Raw genomic sequence first — 10,488 nt, forward strand, 5'->3', positions numbered from 1 at the left:
TGTGGGGATTCCTCAAATCACATGGTAACACCAGCAAAGTCCAAGTGTCCTGCACCCCCACAAAGTCCACCTTTTAGACAAAGCTGACACCGTCATGGTTTCGGAGCCTATCAGGTCATTTGCGGTAACGGCCCAGAAATGAATTAGGCCTGCAGAAAGTACTGACGGGCAGCAAGAAGTTAATCTCTCCACCCAGAGAGCTGCACCAGAGCAAGAAGGATCCTCAAGGCCGCAAACTTTCTCTGATCCTCAAAAGAGGATTTTGGCCCCACGGTGGAGCACGGGGATTAACTAGAAAACAACAGCACCCAAGCCTTTGAGTCACCAGAAGTCATTTTTCTTACAGTGAGTCAGAGTATCTGCACATCCTTGCTTCCTGGAAACTTGAGTACCTTAACACGCAATATCCCATTTGAGTATCATGTCTGTATCAGGGAGACGATTGTCAAAAATGTTAGGTTTCTCCTACAGCCAGCTCTAGCCAGTGTCTACAGATGTTCAATGTGCTATAGGACCTGGCCTCGGGATGATGTGTTAAAATCAAATGGGAGGCTGTTGTTCCCAAATTCCAGAGGAGCAGGGTCACACACCAAGCCTGCCACTTGCCTGACCTGGGCTGAGCAGTTCCTGCCAGAGGAGCACCAGCTCCTGGAGCCTTCATCCTTGGCTGATCTAGGGAACCAGGAAGCTGCAGAGGCTGTAGCCCTGACAGCACCCAGCTGCACGGTTTTGGCAGTCCAGGCTTGTGCTGACTAAGACACTTGCACTGATGATAAGAGCCAGCTTACCGGGGAATCTTTCTTTGGCTTCTCCCTTTATCCCAGAGATGTAAATCCACTACGTGCATCTTTCACCACCACGCCCAGGCTCCAAGATGATTTCATCTGGCCACAGAAAAGACACACAAAACACAAATGCTCTAACACTTGTGGAAACAGGTGCAGGAAAAGCTATAGGTGGAAGGGTAAATTGATAGACAGGCCTTTAATCCAATGACCCAGACAATATTGAATTCCCAGATATTTCTGTTGTTGTAAACATGTTTCAGTTATAAAACTGCATGAAGCCAGGCTTTATATTCTCACCTTAGTGTATCGTGGGAAAATGAACTGTGGTATTGGATGGGAGCACCACTGGTATTCTGTGCTAACGGTGACTAAAATTTTGCTCTTTCTTCTGTGATTTTACAAAAAGCAGCTTTGAATTTATGCATCGGCACCTAAGTAACTGGATATGTATAAGCATCCATGGGGCAAGATACGTTGTGTCCCTGGATGAGCAGACCCAAAGAAACAAGAACTCCCAATACCAGGGAGGGATCAAGTTTCTCCCTAACTCCCTTGGCCAAGCCATAAAATGCTTTTTTGTGCATGGCCTGGTTTCCCCACCAGCTTTTGCACTGCAGCCTGAACCCATCCGTTCCCCAGAAGGCTACCACTGCCCTGCCGAGCCCTGCAGCTCCCAGCAGGGCAGCAGCCGCCCACCACTGCCCGCTCACTCCTGCCTGCTGCCCCTTCCCCGAGAGCTTTGCCCAGCCACCCTGCACATGGAAGAGACACACCACAGTTTGCTAACGGGGAGGAAACGGCAGCTGGATCCATCTGTGCCCACCAGAAATAAAAGCAAGGGCAGGGAGATGACCAGGCAGTCACCTGCTGAGCGCTGGGGGAGAGGAGGGGTCCCCACTCGCCTGTCCGGCATGCACAGCGGCAGCATTATCTGCACCTCTGAGCATCCCAGGCTCGCCTGGCGCCAGGAGATAAAGGAATCATATTGTATCTTTAAAGAGGAACAGGGGTGCTGGAGAGGCAGCTTGTGGCCCCATCTCAGACCTGGCAGGAAAAGGCCATTGAGCGTGCGGGACACTTGAGTCGCACATGGCGAGGACCAGCCAGGCATGGGCACTGCCATGGGGTGGCGGGACAGTGCTCCCCATCTCCTAAGCCGGGTGATGGACCACCTGCAGTGACAAGCTCCAGCACCCGAGGAATAACCTTCCCGCTGAGCAGAGAGGGAGGGAGGTACAGAGAGCGGGGTGAGAGGGACTGCCAGCCTAAAAAGCACTCAGGGGTGGGAGGGAATTAAATAAGATAGAGCTAGGCAAAGTGAAATAAAAAAGAACAAAATAAAAATAAATAGAGCAAATTAAAAATAAATAAATAGAATAGGATGAAGTAAAATAAAATAAATATGTTTTAAATGTAAAATAAAATGTGGTGGGGAGGGGGAAGGAGGAGCAGCCACTTTGTTACTGGCTCCTGCCTCAGCAGCGGACTCCCATCCCAGCTCATGGAAGGACAAAGGTGGGTCTCAGAGGGCTTTATCCCTGGAGAAGCACCCCTTGACAGACAGTGGGGCAGCTGGCTGCCATCCGCAGTGGCTGAGGAGGCGAAGTGTTCCCAGGTGCCAGCTCAGCCTGATTCACACCACCATTTCACAGGTAGCTCTGGCCGGAATTCAAGAGGAACCCGATGCCCCGGTCAAAGGCTGGGGCTGCTCGCTGGCCACAGCAGGCTTCCTGGCAGAGCCAGTGCCGTGGGTGCTCCCAGGAAAATGCAGGAGTGGATTTCTGCGGCGGAGGAGGGGAAAGCCCTTCCTTCTTCAGTTCACGCCCTCCCGGATTAGGCAGGATGAGGAGACCTGACATCACCTGCCCGGCCAGGTGGCAAGTGCAGGTCCCTGCAGGGGACTGCCACCCAGCATGAAATCTCCAGGGAACACAAAAAGGCACAGGAGATGTTCTCTTTCCCGGGCCCGCAATTTCTAAGGCATCAGCTGGCTCACCAGCTTCCCTGAAAGGCACCGGTAAGGACAGGTGCAGCAGTGGCAGGCTGCAAAATCTACAAACCTTTGATTTCACCCAGGCTTAGGTGACGTTTCTGACCACCCACCGCTTCAGCAGGTGGCACTGCAGCTTGTGGGCCAGTACATGCACTTGGAGATCTCCCTGCCGTAATTTGCTGTTATTTCACACCACCACAAGCATGGCCTGTCTGGGAGGATTCGCTGGTGGCTGGGGAGGAAGGGAAACAACAATGTCCCAAAAGCTTAAAAGGGAAAACCTCAGCAGGAGTCAGGTGCTGAAGTTCCTTTGGCACCACCAAAAATCCCATCCAAAGTCCTCAGGCCCAGCACAGGCAGGTTATACAAGCTCAGCTGCCCCTGTGCAGGCACCCCTCTCATTAGGACTTTTGCCCCATTCACAACAGTAAGTCTATTTATAAAGCATCAACTTCCTGTTCCAGCTCCACCACCAGTGCTTGCAGCCTCCACGAGCCAGGAGCCGGTGGGACAAAAAGCCATCCCACCCCAAAGCGGCTCCTCCGGTCGAGGTGCCAGCACGCGTTTTGCTGGCCTGATGGCTGGTAGCCTGTGGCAGAGAGGTGGAGAACAGCTGGGTTGAGCAAGCCTCCGCCCGCCACCAAGGGTACATGAGTCAAAGCCCTCGCACCCGTACGTAAACACAAAGCTCAGGTAGAAAGCCAAAAGATCAGCCGTTTGAACACAAATAAAAACCTCACGGTATACTGAGAAGCACAAGGCAAAAATCACTGGTCGCCATAAAAAAAATAAAAATAAAATGCTAGGCTTTCCATGGAGTAAGAGCTAAGCAGGAGCTCCCACTTCAGCCCAGAGACAACTGCGCCTGCTTCTCTTTCTGCAGAGAATTCCTCTTTGACCGGGGAAGAAAACAGGGAACAGGCATAAGGAAAACAGCACATGGCAGCAATCATGGGAGAGTGGCAAACAGCCATCCTAACTGGTGGTCACAAAGCTGTCCAGCAGCTGCAGAGAGAGAGGAGCAGGGGGGGTAGGAACGAGCCAGAGGGAGATGGAGCGGAGGAGGAGGGGAGGAAGCTTTAAAGACGAGATTGAGGGCAGCTTGTCAAACAAGTCAAAACTCACAACTCCCTGTTGAGCAGGAGGCATCCACGAATGAATAAAAAGGAATAAAACCTGGGCAAATAGGAAGTCGAAGTCAATCGGATTCATACATATTTAACAGGGACGATCACCCGGATAGAGGCCTGCCTGTAGCATGCTGGAAACAAGTCACGCTGCCTGGGAGGCCGACACAGAAATCCTCGCTCACGGCCAGCACAGGACAGAAAGGCAGGGGATTGCTCGCTGTGCTCAGGGGAAGAAAAAGCAGCCCCAATGTGAACGGAGGAGAAGATGAAGGAGCGGGTGAGATGCCAGGGAAAGGGCATGCTCTCTGGAGCCCGACCCAGGGAGAGCAGGAGAGACCAGGCTCCGTTTCGCAGCTGAAACACACCTCCTGGCACACGCTGCAGGGGACAAGAAGAGCTGCTGCCTGCAGAGCTGGAGCAGCTAAGCTGCGGCCCAGGAGACCGCAGGAGCACAGCTGCCCAGGCTGGGATAGCCCCAAGGAAAAGCTTTTGCTCTCATTTTCTGGTCCAGAGCTCTTGCTCTCAGCGTGGCTTTGATGAGAAGCCCCAGAAAGCTGGAGGAATGCATGCCAGGATCACAACTGTTGTCAGGAGGATGAGGGATGGAGGGATCACATCTCCTTTAGTCTCTCTAGCAATGGCCTGGACGCAGGTATGGACTGGGTTACAAAACTACTGCCACACATCCAAGTGGGCCCTTTCAGACCTGGATTAGTGGGAATTCAAGCCTAAGAGAACCACGCTACAGCAAACCACATTGCTTCTGCTCCACCTCTGGCTGAACCGATGCCCTTGCGCAGGGCTCTGCAATGGCATGCCCTGTATCAGAGTTGCTCCACAGGCAGCCCTCAGCAATGCCTTGGCCTTTGATGTGAACACCATTAGTATAGAAATGGGGAACTCACCTTGGTTACTACTGGCTTGGGAAGCGTCATCACAGTATTCCCCCTGCCTACTGTCCTCCATTGGCATCCCTATAAAACACAACAACAATTCCTACCAAGACAAGTTTCCTCTCTGTCCAGCACAGCCTGTTGTAGGAGTTCTGCAACCCAGGCTATGTCCTCGCTGACACCTGCTCAACCTCAGAGGGGTTTGCACACACACAACTGGCTGAACTTTCCGACGAGGCAGAGGAACACAGGCACTCTCATCCCACAGGAATTGCTACAGCCCTGTTGACTCGGAGGCTGCTAGGTGGTGTTTCCACAGCAGATTTCCCTCTCTCCTAGATGCAGAGGCTCTCCCTTGGGGCAGAAGCAATGGCTTCGGTCCACCCTGTCACCTGTGGCAAACAAGCACCAGCCATACAAGGAGAGGCTCTTATCTGGCAGATGGGAAGCAGGACGTAGCTGAAGAAAAAAGGGGAGCGTACCTACAGCACATGACAGTAGTACGTGATATGTTCCAGAGATATGTGAAAATGTCGGTTATGAAAGAGACAGGAGGGGAAGGGAAAGAAAAAAAAAGTCTTTTGGCCCTTGTCCAGGGGGAAAGGTTCATTTCTGTCATCAGACTTAATGGTTCAGCCTAGGGAGAAATGCAAACGGCATCGGGTCCTCCCTTCCCAGAGAGCGAGAGCGGGGTCAAAGGCAGCACCACCTCTCCTCTCCCTGTGCGTGCCATCTGCCCCAGCCTGACCTGAGGCGGGAGGTTGTCCTGAACTGCCATTGTAGCCGGAGAGCAGCAGTGCTCTGGTGATGGCTGCATCATGTAGGGCATCAGAAGTACTTTTGCCTCAGGCACCACGGTAAGCTCAGTAGGAACCAGTTTTCATGCATCAGATACATTACATGGATGCCACACATCCCATTTGGCAACTCCCTCACGTATTGCAAGCTTCTGGACAAAGGGACTCCAAACTCTCTGGATCTGGCACAGCACTCGCCGGGCTTGAATTTAGACTTACATTCTTGGCCGGCAGCCCCGAGTGCTGGGAAGGAAGCATCCTTACTCCCCCTCTCCTCCCTCCTTCCCCCGGACAGAAGGCATATTGGATCGCTCCTCTTTGCGGGTGAGGGAGTGCTCTTCTGGAATAACACCCTCTGCACAGGGAGCTCTGCTGGTCCAGCTCTTCTCCATCCATCAGGAAAAAAAAAAATCTCTGCTGGAATCCTGTTCTGTTGGAATCAAAACACATCACAAAGTCCAGCTGATTTTGCCAGGATTTCCCTTAAGAAGAAAGTCAGGAAAACCAGGAGTTCCAGCAGTGTTGAATCATTTTTCAGCATGTTTGAAATGCAACATAGCTGCTTTTTTTTTTTCTAATTTCAAAATTACTTTCATTTTAATTTTGTGTCTGTTTGCATTGCATTGGGTAAGCTGCAAAACTCAAAATCAAAGCTTCCAATTGATACAAAAGAACAACAACCACCACCAAAAAAACCCACAAAAAAAAAAGTAGTTAGCAGTAAAAAACCAGAAGATGTTCAGATTTGCCAAATCAAATTCTGAAAAGTAAAAATCCTCTACAAAACCAAACCTAAATCTCAATTTTCACCCTCTGTACCAATGTTAAACTTACTCGAATATAATTCTCAATCTGGGAAATCTCCTGGTGTGGATAAGCCTTTAGTACTCGGTAGGATAGGAAAAGCGCTGTATTGTGTAAAAAGCTGTTATAAAAGTTTTATAACTCCAGTAAGGGCTTCTACCAGTACAGCATCTAAAATTTTAAATATATATATATATAATCACCAAAAAAAGTATACAGCCAGGGGAGAAGCTACCTGTACTTCAGGATTTACAGATTTAGGAATTATATAGTTCCTAAATGACATTTCCCAGCATCAGTCCTCTAGACTATATGATATTTCAAAACAGGGAAAGAGCTTCAAGGTCCTATTAACTGTGCCCTCCTGTGCGCATATGCAGCACCATCGGTTTTACAGGTGTAAATTAGGCCAGGATTTGGTCCGTGACATCCATAGCCCAAAAAAGTGACTGCAAATCCTTAAAGGAGAGGGGGAAAAAGAGACAATAGCCTTCAGACAATTAGTGAGATTACAGACAAAAGAAAAATAATAATGTTGACAAAAGCAATGCTATATGTTAACTTGACCCTAAAGAAAACCTTAGAAACTGGCTAATAGGTACTCTGTTGAAATCACTGAACTGAACATTAAATTAAAGCCACTTTGGAGGGGGCAGCAGCTTTAAAACTACAGAAAGCAGCTTTACATACCAACCACAGGCAGCAAGTAAAGAACACTGTGTTTAAGCAGAAATTGCAGGAAGCGTGTGGGTTGCAATAGCCATCCTCCATGCTAGAGATTAGTGGAGGACACTGTGACCATTCCTGTGGCGGGTTCAAGGAAATCTCCATGCCATGGCGAGATACACCACCAAGGCGCACCCTGCTTTCCAAGGTGCACCCTGCTTTCCAAGGGCTTGGCAGACGGGCTTGGGATGAGCCTCCTGGAATCAACAGGGACTGAAATGGAATTAAAAGAGCCAGAAATGAAAGGCGAGATATTGGGCCAAATGCAATAGATCTTGGATGCTGTACAAAAGTCACAGAGATCAGATGTCACCCAGTGATTAGGGGAAGATGGGATAATATCAAAGAGAAGGTATGTTAAGAGGAAGAAAACTGCTTCGATTGTAGCCCAGACCTATGAGTCAGAAGATCTAGTTTATACCCTTGGCAAAGGTGAAAACTTCCTGTGATATCTTAAGGTAGCCAGTTTACTCCTCAATACAACAGGATAATAATTTACACAGTCCAGAGCTTTACATTAACTGAATTTCATAGACTGCTTGGAGCTCCCAAGGTGAAAAGTGCTCCCACCTTAAAACACAGCAATGAAAACCTCCTGCTGTCCATCTGCTGAGCACAGTGGGAATGCTCCCAGTAGGGTACCACACACAACCAGCTCACACTGATGTAAAACATGCTGTAGTGCTTGCTACTTAGTGCCATTGACAATAAGGTCCCATCATACCACTTTCTCCTTTGCCTCCCATCCCTAATATTCAGCTATATCCCACCACATTCTTCGTGAATGGAAATTATTCATACCATTATACTAGGTATAGCCAAGTAAACAGGAAAAAAAATAAGGTTTTCTAGTGGGGGCTGAGGGAAGGGAAGAGGTAATGGCGATCAGCATCTTTGGCAGCTATGTAAATGGTACCAGGAGTGCCAATTTTGTTAACCACCTCCCTGTCAAGAAAGCCAGAACCATGGAGATTCATATTTAGAGCAGGCTTTCCAACATGCTGTTGGCTCTTATCTTGACCCAGCATTGCACATGCTATTCATCACAGGCCATGACAGAAATTATATCAACATCAGCAGCAACCAGAGTAGCAGAATACTCTGTGTGAAAAAAGGAAAAAAAAACAAACAAAAACAACCAACCCAAAGAAAAATTGTTGTTTACCATGAATAATGTCAGTTGTACTACAGTTTCCACCTTCCAGTTGGAGCAATTTGGCTCTGAGCTGATGAAAGCGCTTTCAGAATATTGGCTGGAAGGAAGATAGCGTCCAGATGTATTTGACAGGAGTAAAAACCTATGTAAGCCCTACGTTTCTTGTCTAAAAGTCAACACCTCAAAATAGCTTGTGATCTAGTTATTTTTATTTAGAGAAGAGCCTGTGCCTTGAGTTTGGATCCAAGTCCAAATTCCAGTAGAGTTTCAGACTGTTGTTAAGGTAGGATGTTCCATTCTGGCCCAGTTCAGAAACAGGATGACCAGTAAGTTAAGGAACTCATTTAGAGCCAGACTCAGACATGAGGGTGGCCCATTTTTGCACATTTCTGTCACACAATAAACCAGCAGCTTTACATGAAAGGGTGGGTCTGTTTCTTGATGACGGGAGAATTTTAAAACTGCGTGCTCATTTCCATGTTTCCGAAAGGCTGCAGGTTGTTTCTGGGATGCTGGGAAGGCTCCTTAGTCTCACCAGTCTTCAGAGGGGACCATTCAATAATGGAGAGCACGTTTCACTACCTGAAAATCACAGTAGTGGGTACCATCAGCTCTCCATGTTAAAGCACTAGCAGCATGCAGACACATTCACAACTGGGCCACACACAGTATTATAGCTTGCTCCGTTTTGCCTGTGCATGCATCAAGGATTCTTCAACAGTTCTGTATTTTTGGATCTGGAAACCACTTACACGTTTTCCTCCTGCTTCCTCCCATTTCTGATTGACCCTTTGAGCACAGGAGCTTTCTTCTTTGTCCCTAACTGCATATTCTTAAACATTTTATCATAACTTGTTGGTTCAGCTTTTACCACAGTGGTACTAACATCATAATTAGTACAAATTTCTTGTAAATACTCTGTTAGTAAATTCATACACTAATGATTTCTTTGTCACCTGGGCTTCTACCACACTATGTACCTAGCCATCCTACAGCTCTTGTTCACACAAGAGGCTGACACAGCTCCAAAGAGACCATTTCAGTTGCCTCGTGTAACAAACAGCACTTCACACATATTTTACACACGTGCTTGGCACAAAATATCCAACTACATGTTCACCAAAACAGGAGTAACACGGTCTGTTCCAGTATGTGTATCCAGTCCCACACACATGCCTTACCCATCTTCAGACCTGTAGGAGGCAATGCAGGAACTGTCTGAGTCTGCGGGAAACACTACAGCCACCTTCTCTTCTCTCCTCTCCCTCCTTTCTAAGACTGAGGGTAAGGCTGTGCTAGTAAACAGCTCTCTCTTAAAGGTAAAGCAATGTCAGCTGAGTTAACTAACACCACCTTTGTCAGCACTTAAAACTATCTGAGAGGCTTCACCTAATAAATTAGGAAGACCTTGGACCACCTTTTCTAATCGCAGAGCAAGTGGTACAGGCGCCATCAGCAGAGGATTGGTAGCAAGCATCTGGAAGGGCTGTTGGCTCTCCAACCAGCTCAGCTGTTTGAAAATAAATGTCTGTCCACAGCCTTATGGAACTGAGCTGGTACATCTTCAGACATCCCTTACATAAATCTCTTGTACACTCAAGAGATTTATGATAAACACTTGCTCTTTCCTTAACCTCCAAAACCTTTTCCACCTGCTGAATAACACAAGATTCTTTCCCCTCACCCAGCCTGTTCAATATCTATATAAAGCCTCTAGAGAAGATTCGGTGGCACATCATGGAGTGACTTGTCAGCAGTACACATATGACACCCATCTCTACATCATCTTCACCTCCCATGCAAATAACACCATTACCCAGCTCTTCAAGGGCTTGGCTGAGATCAGCAAATGAATGAAGAGAAGCTGGCAGAAGCTGAATCGTCACAAGAGCCTGGGCTGACAACAGTACAGGAAAAGTATTTTACATTTCCATAATGTCATCCATTCTCCATCACTGGCATTAAGACTAATGGAAGATTTAATGTTCATCTGAACTCATGCATCCCAGAAACCCCAACAACTGTTGCTACAAAAACTTCCATTCTTCAGCACTATTTCTGGTCAGATTACTTGCTAGATTGAATTTGGCCCTTATGCTTGATTTCTACAACTTGTCAGGTTTAGAAATGATGCCCCATACAAGAATGCTTCAGTCCATTTTCTCAGCAGCACAAGACCAACAAAGAGGTTTGAGCTCTGT

At 47.9% G+C, this 10,488-nt stretch overlaps 1 long non-coding RNA gene across 4 annotated transcripts in view; it reads right to left on the bottom strand.

The window, feature by feature from the left end:
• The window catches only part of LOC128905052 (uncharacterized), a 47,532-nt gene extending 37,959 nt beyond the window's left edge, over window positions 1-9,573 (bottom strand). The window contains exons 1-3 of one of the 4 annotated variants that reach the window (XR_008464735.1): window positions 9,469-9,573; window positions 8,297-8,869; window positions 789-884 (exon numbers count right to left, since the gene is read on the bottom strand). This is a non-coding gene — a long non-coding RNA (uncharacterized LOC128905052). The remainder of the gene's footprint in view (window positions 1-788; window positions 885-8,296; window positions 8,870-9,468) is intronic. The other 3 variants (XR_008464736.1, XR_008464737.1, XR_008464738.1) reach the window with 3 other exon arrangements.
• Between the last annotated feature and the right edge of the window lie 915 nt (window positions 9,574-10,488).

Source organism: Rissa tridactyla, chromosome 2 (genome assembly GCF_028500815.1).
Source record: "Rissa tridactyla isolate bRisTri1 chromosome 2, bRisTri1.patW.cur.20221130, whole genome shotgun sequence".
Taxonomy (NCBI): domain Eukaryota; kingdom Metazoa; phylum Chordata; class Aves; order Charadriiformes; family Laridae; genus Rissa; species Rissa tridactyla.